Source organism: Hoplias malabaricus, chromosome 9, assembly GCF_029633855.1.
Source record: "Hoplias malabaricus isolate fHopMal1 chromosome 9, fHopMal1.hap1, whole genome shotgun sequence".
NCBI classification, from domain to species: Eukaryota; Metazoa; Chordata; class Actinopteri; order Characiformes; family Erythrinidae; genus Hoplias; species Hoplias malabaricus.
In genome coordinates, this window is record NC_089808.1 from 44,057,608 (window position 1) to 44,081,784 (window position 24,177).

The window sequence follows — 24,177 nt, forward strand, 5'->3', positions numbered from 1 at the left end:
AATCATCTGAATCTTTGATGTGTGTGAATGTTTATTGTGTACACACAGGGAGCGGTCCAGCTGTGAGTGAACAGTAAAAACTCTACAATGGAGAATCAAGACTCTAGTGGAGGAGGAACCTGGGACCAGAAGTGAGTAACTCTCTAACATTAGGAGTGAAACTGGTTGGTCTTCACCTCATACATAGTTTGGAACAAATCATTCATTCATTATCTGTAACCACTTTTCCAATTCAGGGTTGCGGTGGGTCCAGAGCCTACCTGGAATCATTGGGCGCAAGGCGGGAATACACCCTGGAGGGGGCGCCAGTCCTTTACAGGGCAACACAGACACACACACATTCACAGACACTTTTTGAGTCGCCAATTCACCTACCAACTTGTGTTTTTGGACTGCGGGAGGAAACCGGAGCACCCGGAGGAAACCCACGTGGACACAGGGAGAACACACCAACTCCTCACAGACAGTCACCCGGAGCGGGAATCGAACCCACAACCTCCAGGTCCCTGGAGCTGTGTGACTGCGACACTACCTGCTGCACCACCGTGCCACCCTTGGAACAAATCACTTTATTATAAATATTCCTAGCTTGCGATAAATTAACCACATTGACCACCAACGCTGTAGGAAGCACAGAGTGCACACAGCAGCACTCTAGCAAACCATATCAAACACCTCAGAATTGCTCTCCTCTTTTTAAATTCACATTTTCTTGTTTTTTTTCATATAAAGTTGTAATCTACAAATAAACCGAATTATACTATTTTTTATTTCTTTGTCCAGTTTAGACAGCTTGTTGTGGCGAAATCAGCTTAAAAAATAATTAAATAATGAAAATCATTAAATAATTAACTATCAATCTAAAAATTGTTTGGATAAAATTAAAAGTTTTATAATAACTGCCCTAAACTTGGTAATTTTTAAATAATATTTTACAGGTGATGAACTAAAAAGTAGTGTATTTTATCCTGCTTTGTAAACACACTGTAGTAAGATGAGTAACTTAAAATAGATAAATGCTGAATAAGGTTTGTGTGGTGTTTCCAGATTAGAGACACAGAGACTAGCTTCACCAGAACCCAGCTGTGTGTCTCTGAAGAGTGACTGGTCTCTACCTGACCCTCCTGCATTCAATGGTAAAGGAGGAGACCCCAGCTGTGTGTCTCTGAAGAGTGACTGGTCTCTACCTGACCCTCCTGCATTCAGTGGTAAAGGAGGAGACCCCAGCTGTGTGTCTCTGAAGAGTGACCAGTCCAAGGGAAATCATTCTACATTCAGTGGAAGAGCTGTCCCTTCAGACCCAGAGTGAGTTACTGTTCTTCAGTGAGATGGTGATGAATAGTGAAGCTGTAGTTAAAGTGCATTAACACAGAGAGTACACACCTCCTAACACTAACCCTAATAGTAAACCTCAGCAGAGGAGAATGAGAGATGACACACAAACCCAGACACAATCTCTCAGTTTCCATAGTTCAGCAACACCTAAAACTATCAAAATTACCACAGCAACTGATTAGCAACACCTCATAAACACCTAGTATAACATACTGTTAGCAACACCCTGCATGATATCTAAATGAAAACTGCTGTAGTACAATTACCACAACTGATATAATAATGGTAAAAATATTATGGTATAAACTCTTTAAAAAAAAAAAATCAGGAGATGTTTCCTCACCATGTGCTGCTCTCCAGTTGGTTTGCAAACAAAATTGGTCTAATGTGTTTTTATGAAGCCCCTATGTCTGTAGATGAGTGAAAAGTCGAACTGACTTGGTCCGGTATGCTACACTCTCTCTCTCTCTTTCTGCTTATGTCAGAGGTATTTGGAGTATTTTTAGCCAATGTAAAGACTCCAAACTGCGTTTCCCCACAATCATAGACATTCCCTTTTAACATAAGCACTGAGTCTCATTCACCAATTTATACCCAGAAATGCCACACAGGTCATTTGAGCACATCTACACATAAAAGATTTATGCCCTACACTGGATGGAATAATAATAATAATAATAATAATAATAATAACATATTTCAATTTTTTATATCATATGTGTGATTTAGACAAATTAGCCTCCCTTCCCACAGATATTTCAAGGCTGTAAGTCTCTTTTCTTACAGCAGGTGTCACAAATGTTCAAATGTTGTACTTATATTCCTTTTTATTTCTTTATCTGTTAAAAACACACTCCAAGTGTACTTTCCATTTCCTGGGGAGAGTTTGCTGTGTACTTCTCGCTGGAATATTTTTTTTATATCTTTACTCACACCCCACCTCACCTCATCTCTGGTTCTTGGTTTACTTTTTAACTGTAACCTCTACTACTGCCGCTTCTTCAGTGGATCCTCTGTTTTCTTTTGTTTACATTGATGCACTGAGCTACATTGTGCTGTATGCGTGCACATTGTGCAGAACGCACACAAACGTGTGCATTCTGCACACATTTAATCTTTTATTAATAATTCTGTTAACAAGCCCAAAACTTTTCGCTACTGTTAGTAAACTCATCCAGCCGCAGACATTCAAGAATTTTAACACTGCTGAGCAACGTTTTTTATAAATTTTTAATGACAAGACAAGATACTAAAATCTACCATCAGCTCCTCTCATTTTCTTTCTCATCTAAGCATAGTTTTCATGTGAACCCAGCTCATAAATCCCTGGCTAATTTCTCTCCTATTGACCCAGAGCTAATGGTTAAATCCAATGCTTGTACCTGTCTCCTCAAAGCTGCTCCAATCCCACTTCTTAAATAGTTCCGCCATTTTATCCAGCCCCATTTCCCATCTCATTAATATGTATCTTGCCTCTGGTCATGTCTCCATGGGCCTTGAAACATCCATCAAACCCATTCTTAAAGAGCCTGGTATGAACACAGCCAACCTTGACACCTCTCTGTCCTTCAAACCTCATATTAAGGCCCGAACCAAAAAATCCTTTTTCCATTTACATCATATTGCTCCCCTGCTCTCTGTTTAGGATACTGAAATTCTGGTCCATGCATTCATCTGCTCCCGTTCAGACTACTGTAAATCTCTCTTCTTTGGTCTTACTTTTAAGACCAAACACTCCCGTCAGTGTGTTCAGAACTCTGCTGCTAGAGTGTAATACTGAACATTTTCATTAGTTGTCAGTTATAATCATCAAATTAAAAGAAATTAACACTTCATATATCAGTCTGATTGTAATGAATGAGTATAATATACAAGTTTCACTCTTTGAACGGCATTACTGAAGTAAATTAACTTTTTCATGATATTCCTATTTTATGACCAGGACCTGTATATATTTTTTAGAAATTACTTGCTGTTACATGTTCAGGAGAAAATTAAGCCTTGGAGAGACTACACTACTTTTAAAGTTGAGACAGATTATAAACAGACTGCGTATCTCATACCATACCACTGTCTTTTGATAATTTTTACAGAGACTGGAAAAATGTCAGATACACATTACATGACTGGGGATTATTTATTACTCTATTATACATTATTACTATACATTATTATTTAACACACTTTGTGTGAACATTGCTGCATGGAATAGTGAATACATAGGCACTCACAAGATTGATTCTTGAGGAGCACCTCAGACTTGGTGAGTAACTTCAGGTACCTCTGCTCACTGTTGCAGTTCTCTACGTCTGGAGAACTGAGAAATGCTTTCAAAATGGCATATTCTTATTCTTCATAGAGTCTGTCCATATCACTGTTCTTTAAATGCCAGCTTTGAACTGTTTGAAAAAAATAATCAGAAGCTCAATTTATACACCTAGCTATGAAAGCTTGCATCAGAGAAGTCATACTTGTCACTTAAGTATCCCATTGCCCTTTCACAGAAAAGGATGACGTCAGCCTCACATTTCTTGCTAGATGTGGAGTAAGCTGTTTTAGTCTGGTGTTCACAGCATAAACAAAAATGTGATCCCTGAGTCTTCTCTCAGGTTTGTCATACAGATCTGTCATTAGCTTATACACTGAAGAAATGCAGAATGATTTCAATGCAGTCCTCCAGGTGGACGGCCGTTCCTGGTTGAGAGTACGCTGTGCGCGTTTGGCTGCCGCTTCTCACCAGTGTGTGTGGATTGAGCGTTCTGAGCAGTGTGGATTGTAAAGCGTCCTTGGGTGTCTAGAAAGGCGCTATATAAGTGTAAAGATACATACATACAATGATTTGGCTTCCAGTGCCTCGGTGCAGTCAGTGAATAATTTCAGAGCATGGATGGTGAGTCTCAGACACATCACAGACATTCTCTCAAAACATGCCTGCAGAATTTTGGAGCACTCCTCTTCTCCTAAACTCTGGATGTGGCTAGTCAGGGGCTTCCAATTCTGAAGTATCCTGTCAATAGATGGAAGCAGTGACAACCACCTTGATGCATGGCCCAAAAATTGCATTAAATACCTTGAAACATCCTTTCAACTGTGCTGTCAATTTTCCTGCAGCGTGTTCTGATAAATTGTGGACTTTGTGCCAAACAATTTGCTGCAACATTGTCCTTTTTTAGACTGCTTTAATTTTTGAAACACACTGTTGTGCTTTACATAGTTCACACTGGCATTGTCTGCTGTGTAAGCTGAAACACTGCCCAAATCCAGACCAGCCTGATCTACCTTAGAAAGAATCTGATTCATTATGGCTTCAGATGTTTAGTAACGCTGTCAAAGCGAATAATCAAGCAGCACATCCTTCTCAATATGAAAGTATCTGAGGACAATGGAAAATAATTTTTTTGCATGTTTTCCCTTGCTACTGAAATGGCAGGCTGTTTTCTTTAATTTAGTCCCTATATGTCTGGACAGAGTATGGAGCATAGCTCATTTTTGCTAAGAGATTTTGATCTGGTTTTCCCACATTTACAAGTCACAAATTTAGCAACAGGGGTGTCATCATAAATCTTCTTTCAATCAACTTTAATTCCAAAGTCCACACTCCTGTAAGGGTGATGGTGTTTCACAGCATGACATACTTTGCACAGCTCAGCAGCAGATATTTTTTTTACCGTCTGGCATTTGGCAGCTGTGGATCTGTGGATTAGGAGCTGTGTTATTGTATGTTTTTTCTGTGTCACTGTATGTTTTTCTGTGATGCTGGTTGTTAGAAGGTGGAAACTTTTCTTTTGTTTATATTGAAGCACTTTGGTTTTAAATGTGCTCTATAAATAAAATTTTACTTTACTTTACTTTAAATCAGTTGCTATAGCCATAAACTACATCAACATAAACTCTTAAAGGGCCAGTGCTTATATAATTAACATTAACAAAGCTGACGATATTAGAGCTGGGTTAAAACTTAGATTTTGATTTTAGAATTTTTAGATGTTTTTGTTTTTATAGATATATCACAATTTTATGTGAAAATAAATACATTTGTTTAAATTTACATTGCAAATATTTGTAAAGTCGAAGTCTCGAATTAAAAATGTATTTGTAACTTGTAGAATCTGCGTTTGTGGATCGAGTCACTCACACGTTTTCCGTGACGTGCATTTGTTCATTTCCTCTTGCATTTCACCCGCTCCACACACAGCAGCCTGATCCACAAATGTGGCCAGCAGGCGAAAGATCCACCGCTAGGGGGCACTGTTGTTTTAGAACGTGTGGGGGTAACTTAAATAGAGACGCATTTTCACAGCATTTAATGTGGAGGTTCGAGCAAAAAGCCCCCAAGCCGCTGAATTCAGCCTCATATCACAGACAGTTATGAGGGGGAACACTGTGGAACACTTGAAGGTGCCCTAAATTTAACGATGCTAAAATCCAGCGGAACTTCCCTAATTTCGCTGCAGACTGGGGTTGTCAAATAAAATACTTTAAAATCATCCCGTATTTGGACTAAAGCCGTGTTGGGTATTGGACTGATACGGGACTGATGAGTTTCGTAATTTCGAGACTGAATTGTTAAAACGGGTGGTTTGTTTCAGACAGATGCTCTCCCTCAGCCGGGGGGAGGGGCAGATACCCCACGGCTCCGAAACAGAATATGTGCTTCTCATTGGTCATCACTTTTATTTAGTCAATCAGCATCTAGAGTTAGCTGTCTATCATTTACTGCAGCAGCCAATGGAGTCATAGTCCCGCCTACAGGGGGTTGTTTCGCCGAGACACTGTCCTGAGACACTGGAGAAAACAACAGTGCCCCATAGCGGTGGCTTGTTTGCCTGCTGGCCACATTTGTGGATCAGGCTGCTGTGTGTGGAGCGGGTGAAATGCGAAAGGAAAGTCTCAAAATCCAAAAACCCGCGACAGGAAATGCATGTCACCGAAAACACGTGTGTGACTTGACCCACAAACGCCACTTCTACAATTTACAGAAAAATTTTAAATTCGAGACTTCGACTTTACAAATATTTTCAATGTAATTTTAAACAAATGTATTTATTTTCGCATAAAATTGTGATATATCTCTGAAAACCAAACACACGTGTTTATGAATGTAACTGTATTTGTACAAACTGCAGTCTGTGAGACACAGAGTGTGATGTGTTCATTTGTGAACAGTGAAACATAATTGTGACTTGTGTTTAATTTGTGGATTAATATTTACACATTTGTAAAGTATTTTGAGACTAATCTCTCTCCATATGTGTCTGAAAAAATCTCTGAAAACCTTCAAATAGATTCCAAATAAGGGAAGGAATTTCCCTCCCCCATTCAATCAGGCCTCAACGGTTTAAACTGTTGGTACTGAAGCATTTTAGTTAGTTAAGTTCTATGCATTGTAGTGGTGGAGTTAGTTCCAAGTTCCTGTGCAGAGAAGAACAGGACAGGAGCGGTACGCAATGTAGTTCTAAGCATAGCACAGAACAGAGGAGCAAGAGAACAGAAATGGGAAAATAAAGGAACAAGAGAAGTTTAGTGCCACTGCTTCAAGGCAATAAAAATTAGAAATTCAAGCTGAAGTTTTATTTGTATGTTCATATTAGCAATTTAGGAAGCTGTAGTTCCGATGCCACGCCTTGCGCATGAACACTTGTGATGTGCTGTGATGGTGCTATTTGAGTTCCACCAGGGGGTGCTCTACTGAAACAGCGCTGCGGATAAACAGCTCTAATGGAGGAGAACTGATCCTTCTCTCTGTTCTCTGTGATTGTGTTATGGATTATTTCTGTCTGAATCCTAAACTCACTCTTCCACTGTGTCTCCTTCAGGTGGAGGATGGATGATCAGCTCCAGGGTCAGTCCAGGTGTGGACTGGGTCTCCATCTTCTGACTGATCCAGTCTCTATCTCCTGTGGACACAGTTTCTGCAGACAGTGCATCAACAGCTTCTGGGACCGTTCTCCTCCATCAGGAGACTTTGTCTGTCCTCAGTGCAGAAAGATATCTAGAACATATCCGGTTCTCCATCCACACAAAGTGTCCATGGAGCAGGGTTCACACCAACCAGCAGATGATGTTCTTCACAGAGTTTTGGAGAAACACAGAACCAACCTGAAGAACAGGTACGAGAGTTTATTTGAGGGAATCAAAACCCCAGAGAATAAAACCCTCCTGAACAGTGTCTACACTCAACTCTACATCATCGAGGGAGAGAGTGAAGGAGTGAAAAAAGAACATGAGGTTTTAAAGATGGAGAAAACACCCCAGAGACACCAGCAGGACGCTGCAATCCACTGCTCAGACATCTTTAAACCTTTACAAGGTCCTGATGGAGGTGTGAAGGCTGAAGATCTCAGACTCAGAGACAGAAAAGAGGATAAAGGAGCAGAAAAGCAGGAGATCAGAAGAGTTCTGACTAAAGGCATCGCTGGAATTGGAAAAACCGTCTCTGTGCAGAAGTTCATTCTGGACTGGGCTGAAGGAGCAGCCAATCAGGAGGTAGATCTCATGTTTGTGCTTCCGTTCCGGGAGCTGAACTTGATTAAAGATGATCAGTACAGTCTTCATGGACTTCTGTGTGCCTTCCATCCTGAGCTCAGACATCTGGACCCAGAGAAATATGACCAGCTCAGAGCTGTGTTTATATTTGATGGTTTGGATGAAAGCAGAGTTCCACTGGACTTTGAACAGTGTGAGAATGTGTCTGACATCACTGTGACATCAGTGGGTGTGTTAATGACGAACCTCATCAGAGGAGATCTGCTTCCCTCTGCTCTAATCTGGATCACCTCCCGACCAGCAGCAGCCAATCAGATCCCTCCTCGGTTCATCCACCGTGTGACAGAAATTCAGGGATTCACCGACCCCCAGAAAGAGGAGTACTTCAGGAAGAGGATCAGGGACCAAGACCAAGCCCAGAAGATCATCTCCCACATTAAGACAGCGAGGAGCCTCCACATCATGTGCCACATTCCCGTCTTCTGCTGGATCTCAGCCACTGTTCTTCAGAGAATCATCACACAGAGTCACACAGAGATCCCTACAACTCTGACTGAAATGTACTCACACTTCCTGCTCACTCTAACAAACATGAAGAAGGAGAAGTATGATGAGAAAGAGGAGAGAGACCCAGAGAAACTGCTGGAGTCCAACAGAACCGAACTTCTGAAACTGGCTGCACTGGCTTTCACACAACTGCTGAAGGGCAATGTGATGTTCTATGAAGAGGACCTGAGAGAGGGCAGCATTGATGTCACTGAGGCCTCAGTGTATTCTGGGATCTTCACTGAGATCTTTAGGGAGGAGTGTGTGATCCACCAAAGGAAGGTCTACTGCTTTGTTCATCTGAGTTTTCAAGAGTTCCTGGCTGCTGTCTTTGTGTTTCACTGCTATGAGAACAACATCATGGAGCCACTGCAGTGTTGCACGACAATATAGCGAGGAGTCTGGGAGTAATTTACTGGATTGGACACTTTTTAATCTTTTTTATAGATGCTTATATAAGGAGGTTCCTCTGGATGATCTTCTGGAGGGAGCAGTGGATGAAGCTGTAAAGAGTCAGAATGGACACCTGGATCTGTTCCTCCGGTTCCTGCTGGGACTCTCACTGGAGTCCAATCAGAGATTCCTACGGGGTCTACTGACCCACACACATAGGAGACCAGAGAGAACCATGAGGCACATTAAGAGATTAATCAAAAGAAAATATCTCATCCCCACAGAGCGCTCCATCAATCTGTTCCTGTGTCTGTATGAGATGAAGGACCAGTACCTCTCCAGAGAGATTAAGGAGTTTTTAAACTCAAAGAAACACACAGAAGTTTATCTCTCTCCTGGACAGTGTTCGGCTCTAGCCTGCATTTTCCTGAACTCAGAGGAGGAGCTGGAGGAACTGGACCTGAGTAAATACAACACATTAGCAGCAGGTTATAGGAGACTGATCCCAGCTGTGGCTGTCTGCAGAATAGCCCGGTGAGTGTTAGATCTACATCAGTGTGACGTCTCTCACTGTTACATTTACACCAATCAGCCAGAACATTACAACCACCTCCCTGTTTCTACACCCACTGTCCCCTCTCTCAGCTCCACTGACCCCTGTCTCAGGTCCACTGTCCCCTGTCTCAGCTCCACTGTCCCCTCTCTGTCCCCTCTCTCAGCTCCACTGTCCCATCTCTCAGCTCCACTCTCTCCTCACTGTCCCCTCTCTCTCCTCACTGTCCCCTCTCTCAGCTCCACTGTCCCCTTTCTCAGCTCCACAGTCCCCTCACTGTCACCTCTCTCAGCTCCACTGTCCCCTCTCTCAGCTCCACTCTCCCCTCACTGTCCCCTTTCTCAGCTCCACAGTCCCCTCACTATACCCTCGCTCAGCTCCACTGTCCACTCACTGTCCCCTCTCTCAGCTCCTCTGTCCCCTCGCTGTCCCCTCTCTCAGCTCCACTGTCAATTCACTGTCCCCTCTCTTAGCTCCACAGTCCCCTCACTGTCCCCTCTCTCAGCTCCACTGTCCACTCACTGTCCCCTCTCTCAGCTCCACTGTCCCCTCGCTGTCCCCTCTCTCAGCTCCACAGTCCCCTCACTGTCCCCTCGCTCAGCTCCACTGTTCCCTCACTGTCCCCTCTCTCAGCTCCACTGTCCACTCACTGTCCCCTCTCTCAGCTCCACTGTCCCCTCACTGTCCCCTCTCTCAGCTCCACTGTCCGCTTACTGTCCTCTCACTCTCCCCTTACTCAGCTGCACTGTCCCCTCTCTCAGCCCCACTGTCCCCTCACTGTCTGGGACAACAGTCTATAACAGGGGGAGCACAAACTCACACATGCACTTACAAAACTCAACTATGGGCACTTGAATAGCCATGATAACAGCATGGTAGTCCAGCTCTTACTGGAGGATTACAGCACGACACAAAGGGATGAAAATGCCTTAGTTTTACTACCATATCCACATGGCCGCATTGTAAAGCTGAGCACAGAACATCAACATGATGATTAAAATCTGTTTGTCTGGTGTTTATTTCGGTGTTAATTTGTACCATAATGTGTAACATGGTGGGATTAAAGGTTTACAGGAAGGTGAAATTTGTAAAAAGGTCAAGGCATGTCATGCAATCTCTGATGTGGCTGAAAAGCCTCAGACTCCAGAGGGTTAATTAAATATTTTAATCTCATCCATCAAATGTTTTTTCTTTGCAGACTGAGTGGCTGTAATCTCACCAAGGACTCCTGTGAATCTCTGGGTACAGTTCTACAATCAGAAAACTCCCTGAAAGAGCTGGACCTCAGTAACAATGACCTGCGGGATTCAGGAGTGGAGCTGCTCTCTGCTGCACTGAAGAGTCCACTCTGTAAACTGGAGACTCTCAGGTGATGTTATGGGTTATAGTCTTTGATGTTGTACATGATACATTTTATTTGTGACATTTTCTTTGATGTCAATGAGGGAGAGTTGATCCAACACTGAATCTGATCCAGTCAGTGCAGATTATTAAGGACACACACACACACACACACACACACACACATGACCACACTGAAGAATAGATACTCAGTGTATGTATTAATTTGATATCAGATATTACTCTTAATTTCACCGTCATTGGAAATACAGATTAATGCAAAACATGTAGGACGTCAGATACAAGGATCATGAAAAGAGAATGTTACTGATATGAGGAGAATATTTAATGTGGTAGCAACCTGAAGACCCACAAAGGGAATCTAAAAGAAGATTAAATTAATTCCATTCTGGGACAAACAACATCCCACAGACCTGAGAGAATTTCTATCTTTCTTACATATGTCAAGTTTTTTTTTTTTTAAATAGAATCAAAATAACAGGTAGTGTCGCAGTCACACAGCTCCAGGGACCTGGAGGTTGTGGGTTCGATTCCCGCTCCGGGTGACTGTCTGTGAGGAGTTGGTGTGTTCTCCCTGTGTCTGCGAAAAAAAAAGTGTCTGTAGGTGTGAGTGAATGTGTGAGTGTCTGTGTGTTGCCCTGTGAAGGACTGGCGCCCCCTCCAGGGTGTATTTCTGCCTTGTGCCCAATGATTCCAGGTAGGCTCTGGACCCACCGCGACCCTGAACTGGATAAGCAGTTACAGATAATGAATTAGTGAATGAATTAAATAACCATATTCTTAATTAAATAAAATTAAAGAAACAAACCAGTGTGAAATACACAAACTCATGTATAAACAGAATAAGAACACATCTGAATGATTTATTCACAACAGGTATTCACTCATAAAAGACCCCTAACACACTAAACCCCAATAGCACACTATTATATATATATATATATATATATATATATATATATATATATATATATATATATATATATATATATATATATATATATCCAATTATATATACATTTAGTATACAATTAGAATATTGTGAAAAAGGTTCAATATTGAAGACACCTGGTGCCACCCTCTAATCAGTGAATTAACTCAAAACACCTGCAAAGGCCTTTAAATTGTCTCTTAGTCTAGTTCTGTAGGCTCCACAATCATGGGGAAGACTGCTGACTGGACAGAAAAAAATGACCTGTGACACCTTACACAAGCAGAGCAAGACACAAAAGGTCATTGCTAAAAAGGCTAAAAAGGCTGGCTGATCACAGAGCTCATTAATAGAGAGGTGAAAGGAAGGAAAAGATGTGGTAGAAAAAAAGTGTACAAGCGATAACGGCACCCTGGAGAGGATTGTAAAACAAAACCCATTAAAAAATGTGGGGGAGATTCACAAAGACTGGACTGCAGCTGGAGTCAATTCTTCAAGAACCACCACCACACAGACGTATGTAAGACATGGGTTTCAGCGTCGCATTCCTTGTGTGAAGCCACTCTTGAATGAGAGACAGTGTCAGAAGCGTCTCACTTCCTAAAAGGACCGGACTGCTGCTGAGTGGTCCACAGTTATGTCTCTGATGAAAGTAAATTTTGCATTTCCTTTGGAAATCAAGGTCCCAGAGTCTGGAGAAAGAGAGGAGAGGCACAGAATCCACGTTGCTTGAGGTCCAGTTTAAAGTTTCCACAGTCAGTGATGGTTTGGGGTGCCATGTCATCTGCTGGTGTTGGTCCACTGTGTTTTCTGAGGTCCAAGGTCTACACAGCAGTCTACCAGGATGTTTTAGAGTGCTTCATGCTTCCTGCTGCTGACCAACTTTATGAAGATTCAGATTTTATTTTCCAACTGGACTTGGCACCTGCACACAGTGACAAAGCTACCAGTACCTGGTTTAAGGACCATGGTCTCCCTGTTCTTAATTGACCAGAAACTCACCTGACCCTAACCGCATAGAAAATCTATAGGGTATTGTGAAGAGGAAGATGCAATACACCAGACCCAACAATGCAGAAGAGCTAAAGGCCACTTTCAGAGCTACTTGGGCTCTCATATAACACCTGAGCAGTGCCACAGACTGATCGACTCCATGCCAGGCCACATTACTGCAGTTATTAAGTCAAAAGGAGCCCTAACAAGGATTGAGTGCTGTACATGTTTGTACTTTTCAGTTGGCCAGTGTTTCTAAAAATCCTTTTTTTGTATTGGTCTTAAATAATATTCTAATTTTCTGAGATACTGAATTTGGGGTTTTCGATAGTTGTCAGTTATAATCATCAAATGAAAAGAAATAAACACTTGAATTATATCAGGCAGTGTGTAATGAATAAGTATAATATACAAGTTTCACTTTTTGAATGGAATTACTGAAATATATCAACTTTTTCATGAAATTATATGTTATGACCAGCACCTTTATATCAGTGATCATTATACAAACCGTTTTCCAAAAATGTTGGGACACTAAACAAATTGTGAATAAAAACTTAATGCAATGATGAGGAGATGGCAAATGTCAATATTTTATTCGTAATAGAACATAGATGACAGATCAAAAGTTTAATCTGAGTAAATGTAACATTTTAAAGGGAAAATATGTTGATTAAAAATTTCACAGTGTCAACAAATCCCAAAAAAGTTGGGACAAGTAGCAATAAGTGGCTGGAAAAAGGAAATTGAGCATATATAACGAACAGCTGGAAGACCAGTTAACACTAATTAGGTCAATTGACAACATGATTGGGTATAAAAAGAGTTCAGAGTGTCAGTGTCTCTCTGAAGCCAAGATGGTAAGAGGATCACCAATTCCACCATTGTTGCCCAGAAAGATAGTTCAGCAATACCAGAATGGTGTTACGCAGCGTAAAATAGCAAAGACATTTAAGTTATCATCATCAACCATGCATAACATCATCAAAAGATTCAGAGAATCTGGAATAATTGCTGTGCGTAATGGTCAAGGCCGTAAAACTCTACTGGATGCTCGTGATCTCCGGGCCCTTAACCGTCACTGCACCTCAAACAGGAATGCCACTGTCAAGGAAATAACAGAATGGGCTCAGGATTACTTCCAGAAAGCATTGTCAGTGAACACAATCCACTGTGCCGTCCGCCGTTGCCAGCTGAAACTCAAGCAAAATGGAAGACTGTTCTGTGATCAGATGAGTCACGATTTGAAGTTCTTTATGGAACACTGGGACGCCATGTCATCCGGACCAGAGAGGACAAGGATAACCCAAGTTGTTATCAACGCTCCGTTCAGAAGCCTGCATCACTGATGGTATGGGGTTGCATGAGTGCTTGTGGCATGGGGAGCTTGCATGTCTGGAAAGGCACCATTAAATACAGAGAACTATGTTCAGGTTCTAGAACAACATATGCTCCCATCTAGACGTCATCTCTTTCAGTGAAGACCCTGCATTTTTCAACGAGATAATGCCAGACCACATTCTGCAGCAATCACAACATCATGGCTACGTAGGAGAAGGATCTGGGTACCGAAATAGCCAGCATGCAGTCCAGATCTTTCACCTGTAGAGAACATTTAGCGCATCATAAAGAGGAAGGTACGACAAAGAAGGCCAAAGACGATTGAACATTTAGAGGCCTGTATTAGACATGAATGGGAGAGCATTCCTATTTCTAAACTTGAGAAACTGGTCTCTTCTGTCCCCAGATGTATGTTGAGTGTTGTGGCCTTGTCCCAACTTTTTTGGGATTTGTTGACGCTACGAAATAATTTGAAACAATATATTTTTCCCTTAAAATGTTACATTCTCTCAGTTTAAACCTTTGATCTGTGATTTGTGTTCTATTCTGAATAAAATATTAGATGTTGGCACCTCCACATCATTGCATTCAGTTTTCATTCACAATTAGTTTAGTGTCCCAACTTTTTTGGAATCCGGTTTCTATATGGCTTTGCAAAACTTTTTGTATATCTGTATATAATATATTTCTTTACAGACTGGCTGGCTGTAGTCTTGGGGATAAAGATTGTGAATCTTTGGAATCAGCTCTACAGTCAAACTCCCCCCTGAAAGAACTGGACCTCAGTAACAATGACCTGCAGGATTCAGGAGTGGAGCTGCTCTCTGCTGCACTGAAGAGTCCACTTTGTAAACTGGAGACTCTCAGGTGAGTTTTCATGTTTTTTGTTTTGTTTTAAGTAGGACTGGTCCATTCCTGTGATAACAGAGACTCAGACAGGTGTAGCACTGTGACTGGGGGGACTTGGACTGGTCTAACATTGTGATTGGACAGATATATAGAATAGCACATAGAAATACACCTTTGGGCAGAAACGATACTCAAGAAAAAGCCTCCAAAAACATGTGAAAAGCACATTATTTAAATGACTGAAATTCCTGTAATATTCTGTGCATAATGACAGGCCAGTGTCTGATTATTATTTAATATTTACAATTGAACTGTTTTCATACACTCTCAGAAAAGAAGGTACAGTAGAGTTACAGTATTCGTCACTAAAGGAATAAACTGTGTAAAGGTACAACAGTGTTTAAAAGTCCTGTGGTCATGAGTGTCCGTTAGTGAAGGGAGCAGGAGGGGTGAAGGGAGAGGTTACAGACACATACAGCACTGTGATCACATGGAGAGAGCAAGCGTCTTCCACAAGTTTTCTCTGGAGATGACAGAGAGCAAGATAACTTGTGCTTTACACCAGCTGTGTCTGGAACAAGCAGAATTTTTTAAAACTCTGTCTCTAATGTGATTCAGTCACCACCACTTTCATGTCAAAATACTGTTTTGTATGGCACTGACTTGTGAGACAGAATGAAAGCAAGGCATTGAGGATAGGATATAGGATAAGGCCAAATAAATAATAAAATTTAATATAATGTATGTTTTTACATAATTAATTCATTTTACACATAATTTAGTAAAAATTAGTTTAAACAACCAAACATCTGAGGAGCCGGCTCTTTTTATTGAGCTGAGCCAAAAGAACCTGCTCTCTAAAAAGAGCCAGAATTCCCATCACTATTCCTCACTTCAACATAGACAAGTTACGTCATTATTAATTAATACGCATTTATATTTATATGTAGATCTCATAGTCAGTGACCCTGGAGGAAGATTTCTTTTAGTTTCGGGTAACCTACTAGATCTGTACAGTTCATTCCCTCCAATTGTCTTATCAGATATTGCTCAAGTTAGTGCTTATATTTATTTTTGTTTCCTTTAATGATCATTTTTTGATGATATTCAATCAATGCCTTCAAGAAAGCGACGGGACCCAACAGTTATTCTGTCGAAAGCTATGAGACCTTTTTACCAGAATTTGCCCTACACCAGGGGTCACCTATAGGTGGCCCATGGTTCGACTCCGGACCCATCCAGACCTGAACCTGTAACTGGTAAATTATTAAGAGCTGTTTAATTCTGAACAGAGTGTTGGTTTTAAATGGTGTGACTCTTCTAGTCATTACGGTTCAGGTTTAGCGCTCCAGAAAATTCATTCATTCATTATCTGTAACCAATTATCCAGTTCAGGGTCGCGGTGGGTCCAGATCCTACCTGGAATGAGCGCCTACCTACCTGAGCGCAAGGCGGGAATACACCCTGGACGGGGTGCCAGTCCTTCACAGTGCAACACACACACACACACACACACATTCGCTCCAGAAAATTACCAGACTAATTGCATATCACACGTGTGGATACTCAGTGTCGCAGCATATTCTTTTGATGCGTAGAAGTAAAGACTGGAAACAGTGTGAGTACTCTTCAAACCTTTAATGGACAGAGATCTCTGGAGAAGTCACTTCACAGCGCAATGCGAGTGAGATCCGACAGGCAGTTGTTACACACACACACACACATATTCTCCCTCAACTTCCTCTACTGATAAGCTGTATTTTCCAATATTTTTAGTTAGTGATGTCAGCATATTTTCTGCTCAGGACGTTGTTCATGTTTTACATTTTTCCATACGCTCAGACCTAATCTCTATGGTCAAATGCTAGCCTCTCGTCCTTCATCCCGTGACTGAGTTCATGTCCTTTTGATATGAGAGTTGACCTCTCCTGAGCAAGCAAGCATGATATGTATATTCTTTGGCAGCAGAGCAATCTAATATTCAGAATAACCATCTAATTACAACATCCCCAATCAGATCTGTGCATTATGATGAGTGCTGTGACTCCAATGAGTGACACACACAGATTTGAGTAAACATAAAATGTTTCTAACTTGTTCTTGTTCTACAAGGCTACTTCAATATGCAGGATATGGCACTGATCATAATGCAGGTTATACATTATAATCCTTGGCTTGAGTTGAAGAGAAAGTTTTTGACTGAATGGCAAATTTGTTTGTGCCCTTATAAAATTTGATCTGCGCTCAATTTTGTTCTTCCAACTACACTATAATATGAAGATCCTTATGCCATTATTTAAAAACATTTTCTGTTTTCTGTAAAATTAGTTTCTGCACTTTTTTCTGCACTTTTTTCTGTGGCAGTTGAACCACTGGCAGATGTCAGGACATCTCAGGCATTTCAATGGGGGGATGGATCACAAAATCTATGCAGATGATGTTTTGTTATACATGGCTCACCTGGGAAAAACTCTTCTGGCAATAGTGATATGTATTTTACATTTTTACATCTGCCCTTGAATTTATATTAGCACTCTTTTTAAGATACAGTAGAGACATTAACAGACTTGCTGATATTAATAAAATAAAATATGATCTTAAATCATGGGCGGCACGGTGGCGCAGCAGGTAGTGTCGCAGTCACACAGCTCCAGGGGCCTGGAGGTTGTGGGTTAGATTCCCGCTCCAGGTGACTGTTTGTGAGGAGTTGGTGTGTGTTCTCCCCGTGTCCGCGTGGGTTTCCTCCGTGTGCTCCGGTTTCCTCCCACAGTCCAAAAACACACGTTGCAGGTGGATTGGCGACTCGAAAGTGTCCGTAGGTGTGAGTGTGTGAGTGAATGTGTGTGTGTCTGTGTTGCCCTGTGAAGGACTGGCGTCCCCTCCAGGGTGTATTCCCGCCTTGCGCCCAATGATTCCAGGTAGGCTCTGGACCCCCCGCGACCCTAAATTGGATAAGCAGTTACAGATAATGGATGGATGGATGGATGATCTTAAATCATGGGATCCTGTAAGGGTCAGGCCACACCACGTGTTACTAACAGGGTGCCCTACTAGGAGAGATGATTGAAGCAGTTACCAGGATTTCAATTCCCAGAAGCCCCAGTACTACTCAGGGCTGACTGGTAAGACCTGTTGGGACCTGCATAGAAGCTCAGCCAAACACAAGCTCAGTGTTACACCTTTGTAGAGGGGTAATCAGTACAATAAGAGGAAAGGTGAGTCGCATGTTTTGTGTAGCTCACATTCTCTGTTGAATATCAGTGCAATAGTACTTACTAGCACTGATTTAATTTTTTTTGTTCAGAGTGGATTTTCCCCTCATGTGTGAGAGCAGTTTTGTTTTCTTTGTCTTATCCAAGTTATTTTGTTTTAACATGTGGATTTCCAGCTTGTTTGTTGTTTGTTTTCCTGCCTTTTCCCCCACCACTTTTTGTGGGTCCTTTTTCCACACTTTTACAGCACTTCAGTAGTGCAGTGGTAAGGCACTGTTCTATTACACCAAAAGTTACTTGTTCTAAACCAGCTCAATCCAACTTGCACATAAGCACATTATTTTTCTATTTTCCTGTGAAGAAAATGGCAATAAAATAAACTAATAACAAAATAATAAAATAACCAAACACAATGGCAGGGTAAATGTAATAAAATTGACTACCCTTCCCTGTTTACGTTATTTCAGACAATCCCTTGCCATTTACTTGTATTTATGTTTAGGGAATTTGACAAAATCTTTTCAAAATTTGTTTTGAATAATTAAAAGACCAAGACTTAAATGTTGAAGGTTAATGAGAGTAAAGGAATAGGGTGGTGCCTGTGTGCCCAAGATGCAGTTATACTATTGGGCATCTCAGACCAAACAAATGATCTGCTGGTGCATGAATAGATCAGACTCTTACTTGGTCTCTATGGAAGCCAAAGCCTGCACTCCTATTTAATGTGCAATTATTTGTCATTGTACAATATTTAACAAAATGTATCCTCCACAAATAAGCCATCAAGAGTGGTGGGTAGCCATCTGTGATTTGTTCAAGGGCCCCTCAGTCGTTTAAATATCTTCTGGTCCAATATTTGATTACCTACCAAGAGTAGGGTGAATTTAGAAGAAATTTATCAGATCATGAAGTGATCATTTTAAAAAGGTCAGACCAGAGGGATTCACAAGTGTACAATATAACAAAATAACAAACCTTGACTGAACACCTTGAGGCAATATATCGGAAAGTGATCTAGATTTAAGAGTGTTGGACTAATATTTGTGGAAATATGTTTCCCCAAATGTACAGAGGTGTGAAAGTGTTTGCCCCCTTCATGATTTCTTTTTTTTTTTTTTTTGCATATTTGTCTTCTTGAAAAGACATGGCCCTGGGGGGAAAGTGTTTGCTCCCTAAAACTAAAACTTTTTGGACCACCCTTAGCAGAAATAACTGCAATCAAACATTTGCAGAAACTTGCAATGATGCTTTCACAGCACTTTGGAGGAATTTTGGCCCACTCCGCTTTGCAGAATTGTTGTAATTCAGTCACATTGGAGGGTTTTCGAGCATGAACTGCCTTTTTAAGATCATGCCCCAGCATAGGACTTTGAAAAGGCCTCTCAAGTCTTCACTTTGATTTTCTTCAGCCGTTCAGATGTGGACTTGCTGGTGTGTTTTGGATCATTGTCCTGCTGCAGAGCCCAAGTTTATTTCAGCTTGAGTTCACGAACAGATGGCCAGGTATTGTCCTTCAGGATTCTTTAATAGACAGCAGAATTCATGGTTCTATTTATCACAAGTCTCATGTCCTGAAGCAGCACAACAGCCCCAGACCATCACACTACCACCACCGTATTTTACTGTAGGCATGATGTTGTTTTTATTTAGTGTGGTTTTACACCTTCCAAAATGTTCAACTTTTGTCTCATCAGTCCACAGAGTATTTCCCAAAAGTCTTGGGGATCATCAAGATTTTCTGGTAAAATTGAGACGAGTCTAATGTTCTTTTTACTCAGCAGTGTTTTTTGTCCAGCAGGCCATTTCTGCCCAGTCTCTTTCTTATGGTGGAGTCATGAATGCTGATCTTAACTGAGGCAAATGAGGCCTGCAGTTCTTTGGATGTTGTTGTGGGGTCTGTTGTGACTCTTGGACGAGTTGTAGCTGCTCCCGTGGAGTAATAATAGTCGGCCGGCTGCTCCTGCCAGGTTCACCACTGTTCCACATTTACGCTGTTTGTGGATAATGGCTCTCACCGTGGTTCACTGGAGTCCCAAAATTTAGATACGTTTTATAACCTTTTCCAGACTGAGAGATCTCAATTTCTTTTTCTCATTTGTTTCTGAATTTCTTTGGGTCTTGGCATGATGTCTAGCTTTGAGAATCTTTTGGTCTATTTGGTTTGGTCAGGCAGGTTCTATTTAAGTGATTTCTTGATTGAGAACAGGTGTGGTAGTAATCAGACCTGGGTGTGGCTAAAGAAATTGAATTCAGGTGATAAACCACAATTATGTTTTAACTAGGGTGCAAACACTTTTTCACACAGGGCCATGTAGGTTTGGACATTTTTTCTCCCTTAATAATAAAAACCTTCATTTAAAAACTGCATTTTGTGTTCACTTGTGTTGTCTTTGACTAATATTTAAATTTCTTTGAAGATCTGAAACATTTAAGAATCACAATCATTAAAAAAGTAATCATGAAGGGGCAAACAATTTTTCACACCAATTTATATGAAAAACAGCGTATAAATTTAAGACTGTAAAGAATATTAAAACGTGAATAGGTGCTTCTTTCCCTCTAAGCATCTAACATGTCGTCTTCAAAGACAAATAAACGAGCACTGACATGAGTTTAATATTTCCATGATCCATATTTATACAACTTCATGCCAGCATGAGCAAAATAAAACTGATATAGAACGACAAAAAAATAAACTTTTATCCTGTATGTTTTATAAAAAAAGAACCCTTTATCATAAATGAGAAACAGGAACCTGGATTAAGGACTTTCACACGTTTCCTGTTTCCCAATATTTTTTTACAAAATGCTTTGACCAGTCCATTTCCATGTCCTATGTTATGGCAATTGGAGTCAAGTATTCACTCCAATCTTTAGTTTATTGAACAATTTCATGCAGTATATATAGGACCCCAGTCACGTACACCCAATGGTCATGTGCCCCTTCTGCATGTACACCATCATGTGGACCATTTGGATGTTATTACATCATGTCTCATTCCATCTACCCAGACATTCCCTTAATTGGTATTACTTGCTATGCATATTTTCGTTATCTCCTATATTATTACTGTCAGCAAAATGGTTGCAGACGGTGGGGGCTAGGTTCAAGATGTACAGGATGTTCTTCAGCTTGTTGACTCTCAACTGCCCTTTCCCATTCTATCTGAGGACCTAGTTCCCCATTCTAAATCAGAATTGCTCTATTCAGCACTTTCCATCTCCAACAGTCTCCTGGGTCATGTTCTGACATGTCCTGAGGACACAATGTAACAAGTTCTTTATGGTCAAAAGCACACTAAGGCCTACATCTTTAATCTAGTAAAAGATCAAGATTAATTAATACAGTTACTCCCTGAATATATTGTGTATCATTATTATTATTATAATTATTATTATTATTATTATCATTATTATTATTATTATTATCATTACATCAGTTATCATTAATCAGTACTCATTGGTGTTAATCTGCATTTTCCCATCACATCCTAAACACCTCAAATTAAGATGAAAATGCTTTGGACTGTAGTCCAGAGATTATTCTCAATGGCCAGCGTGACATAAAAGTCACATGAAATCCGATCTGGCCGTTCAGACAGAGTCACATTGCCACAAATCCAGTATGGATCGGATCTCAGAACCACATATTAAAGTGGCCCAAATCTGATTTTAAACGGTCAGATTCAATGCGATTTGTGCTGTTCATACAGCCACAAAAACAACACACACGTGTCACATATGACAAAACAGATCGGATTTAGGCCACTTTTACCTGCTGTGTGAACGTAGCCTTAGAGCTTTTACTATTTTAATGATCAAGTAATCTGTGTATTATTTTGAGTTCTCATTTCAATGCAGGTAAATTAAAAAATAGGCCTAAATATACAGTAAACTCTGCACAGCCTGTACAGTTGTAAAAATTATCTGGTGAAATTTAAGATGACTACTGTGCAGGTTTTTGTATATTTAAATCATTAAATAAATTTAATCATTCAATTAAGATAGTAATTATTTTATATAAGTTTTGTTTAAAAGATAATCAGTAAACATACCTTTTTATAAACCTCAATTTTAATGTTTTTTTGGAAATACATTTGCCCCAATTTTAGATCCTTTTAAAGAGGCAAGTTTATATCAAATAGCTCCTAGTGCACATAGAAAACTCACTTTAACATAAACCACTCAAATTGGAAATTGGACCTTGGAACATCTTTACAAATTCAGGGAAAAAAGCATTAATATATATTTGCAGCATGATTTTGGATGGAACAAAGCACCAAAATATAAACTGCTACATTTTAAGGTGGAATGTGGTGGAAGAGAATTGTAATTCTTGCTAGAATGTGTTTCTTCTTTTTTGCATGAGACCATTTTGTTTTTCATTTGAAAAACAAAACAAAATTACTAAATCAGCAAAATTCTATAACCACTAAGAAACAGCATGTGTTTATTAGAGCATCAGCCCATAGTTAGCTTAGTTTTCACTGAGTCTTCGGGAGCTAGGGAGCATTCTCCCTGAGCCATGTTTCCTGACCCAAAACAAATTCATGTGGTGCTTGTGCAGCTGCAACTGTGAGACTGTATAGACAACAATGATTTAAATGGTAATATAAAATTTTATTTGTAGTTCTAACCAATTACCAGGACTTTCTGCTCTCTAGTAAGCGGTAATGTAAAATCAATCCTAGATATCACAAGAAAAGCGTGATCATGACACCAGCTAATCGATTATTGAATTTGTTTTCACCTTGGTCATTGATTTTAGCCAACAAAGACAATTAACTGTTGCACCCTGAATCTGTTTACTCCCTTACAGACTGGCTCTCTGTAATCTTGGGAAGAAATCTTGTGAATCTCTGGGATCAGTTCTACAGTCAGTAAACTCCCTGAAAGAGCTGGACCTCAGTAACAATGACCTGCAGGATTCAGGAGTGGAGCTGCTCTCTGCTGCACTGAAGAGTTCACTCTGTAAACTGGAGACTTTAAGGTGAGTTTTCAGTTTATTTAGTCTTTAGTATTAATACATTTTTCAACTGAAAAAAAATGTTGTTTTAAATTACATTATTGCTGTTAATATTACAGAAGAATTTTAACATCAGTTTTTAGGAACTGAGGGAGGCTCTGGCTGTAAATTAATGAAGACGTTTATTGAAGAATATATGTATATTGTGATATGTGACATTGATTCAAATTCAAAACCAGTACTGTGTTATTTTATTTTATTTTATTTTATTTTATTTTATTTTATTATCTTTTATTCACCAAGTATTTGGTGTACAATGATTGTTGTTGCAGGTGTAACCATAAACTTAAATCTAAGTGTATAAAAAGAGTTACAAATTAAACATAGACAAATTAAATATATAATACAAATTAAAGTCAGATATGCTTATTTCACAAAGTGTGTGTGTGTGTGTGTGTGTGTGTAAAATCTATGTGCAGCAGATTAAGTGTACAATCTAAAGCAGCCGGAGTGTTAGTCTGAGGCTTCAGAGATCAGTCTAGGACTTTGCCAAAGTGGCAAAAAAACTTCCTGAATTTCTGAGGAAGTGCAAGTGCTGCTGGGCCATCTTCATGACTACAGTGGTGTGTCTGTCCCATCTGAGGTCCTGCTGAACGGTGGTGCAGAGGAATTTGTAGGACTTTGCTCTGCTGACCGTGGAGCCATTTATTTCCAGTGGAGGCAGTGGGTGGTTTCCTTTCTGGAATCAGTGATTATCTCCTTATGTTCCAGCTTGTTTGCCTCACACCATGACACCAGCCATGTTTCTTCCTCCCAGTATGAGGAATTATCTTTGTTTGACATGACACTGATCAGAGTTTTGTCATCTGCAAACCTAGTCTAACCAAATTTCTGTCAGAATGCAGTCATTGTTGTAGAGAAAGAAGAGCAAACGAGAAAACACACATCCCTGAGGAACACAGGTTCTAAGGCAGAGGAGATCTTAAATGAAGTTGCAGACCCTTACATAAAATTACCTGTTAGACAAGAAATTGTGGATCCAGTTGCAGACTGATTTGGTGGAGATATTGAGTTGCTGCTCTTTATCCAATAGAAGGTCAAGAACGATGGTACTGAAAGCAGAGCTAAAGTCTACAAACAATATGTGGGCATTAGTGTTGGTGCCATCCTGGTGTTGCAGGATGTAATGCAGAGCCAAAAGTTAAAGATT

The 24,177-nt window shown here is 40.3% G+C and overlaps 1 pseudogene; it reads left to right on the forward strand.

Annotated features, from left to right (window-relative positions):
* Positions 1–24,177, forward strand: part of LOC136707087 (NACHT, LRR and PYD domains-containing protein 3-like) — a 63,438-nt pseudogene that overhangs the window by 18,657 nt on the left and 20,604 nt on the right.